The 1,561-nt window shown below is 46.3% G+C and overlaps 1 pseudogene; it reads right to left on the reverse strand.

Moving 5' to 3' along the window:
- Positions 1-319: 319 nt before the first annotated feature.
- Positions 320-1,215, reverse strand: LOC147425871 ((R)-mandelonitrile beta-glucosyltransferase-like; annotated as a pseudogene).
- Positions 1,216-1,561: the final 346 nt, after the last annotated feature.

Consider the following 1,561-nt stretch of genomic DNA (forward strand, 5'->3'; position numbering starts at 1 on the left):
ACAAGACACATGAAATCTTTGTAAAAACCCAAGTTTGTCTTAAGGGGACATTTGTTAGGGTAAGCCAAACTTGTGGTACCATATGGGAATTCACTCTAGCCACCTAGGAAAGATGATATGATGACATGGTCCAATAGAAAGAGGATGCAACCTCTCTCTAGAAAATGATCGTAAAACACTAGCACTATTTAAGAGGCTATTTTCTAATAAATCAATTGCACCTTGAGTCTATCATTGTGTCTATACTCTCTTCCTTAATGCTCTTGCACTTGGCATAGCCTAACCCTAATCTTCATCACCCTAACCCTAACCCTAACCCTCACACCATAGTTGAGATAAGGCTCCATCCTCCATAGCCTAATGCTACACCATTGTTGATCAAGGCACACACTTCCCAATAGGATGGTCTCTTATAAGGGAAGGGGGGAAGGATGAGGCGGATTAAGAGGAGGGAGTCGAGGTGCTGCTGCTCTACAATGGCAAGGAGGTGTGTGGTTGAGCTCGTAAAAGTGTTGATAAGGATCCAAGAAGAGTGGTCTAGCCAATCAAATCCATTGGTGACAAAGAAAAACATGATGTCCAACTAGTCGTCACAACAATGAGAGAAAAGTTTTTCATGTCAACCTCGGAGACGAAGGGGCACTAAGGATGAGGGGCTCTGGTGACAATGGGAGACAATTTCATAGAGAGAGAGAGAGAGAGAGAGAGAGAGAACCTCCTTCAAAAGGGCGCTCATACTATACATTCGCAATCATGAATAGAGAGGCAAAGCTGGTTGCCAGTTATGTCCAAAAGTTTGCAATGGAATGCCTAGCTTAGTAGTAGCCACACGACAAACATGAGCCATGTGTTCGTCACTATGCAGGTGGGTGCCAACTGCAAGTGGGCCAATAGGGCATCGAGCAGAATAGGCATTGCCCACATCACAGACTGCTAGCACTTTCTTGGTCCTACCCACATCATCCAATGCCCGATATGCCCCACTGCTATAGTGCCACCCTCTCCGCCATTATTACTAGCATGTCCTTGGTCTTCTTAGAGCTGAAAAGGCAATAAGTAGTTGGCAATGGCCCCAATCTACCACACCAGCTTTGCCAAGTGCATCATGGGATTGACATGGCCCCTGGTTGGTAGTGAGAGAACCACCACGTACACGGCCTCCTCTCCACCACTCGTACCCTCTACCTGTTGGGGTGGGGTCAGCTCAACTTGCATGTGTGTGAAATATATTGTAATGGCCTTTACAAGGCTCAATAACCTTAAATAATATCTCCCTTTTCATTGCATTCACTTGTGTACCTTATCCCCCCTCTCTCTCGTTCTCTTTTGTTGCATGCTCTTCTTCTCATGGCTCTGCTATGCTACCACTAGCCCCTTCCCCCACAATTGGTATTAGAGCCGAGGCACCCAATGGTGGGTGAGCATATCAAGGTGTTGTTGATAGTTGTAGCAGCAGCCTTGGTGGTGCAGAGGAGAGCCCAAAAGGTCAACTAGGGAGATTGGGCATTGTTGTTGCTAGGTTTGCATCTCAAGACACCATTGGCATAGTGCCTAGAGCACA

This window comes from Adiantum capillus-veneris, chromosome 24 (assembly GCF_014529385.1).
Source record: "Adiantum capillus-veneris isolate H3 chromosome 24, ASM1452938v2, whole genome shotgun sequence".
Lineage (NCBI taxonomy): Eukaryota > Viridiplantae > Streptophyta > Polypodiopsida > Polypodiales > Pteridaceae > Adiantum > Adiantum capillus-veneris.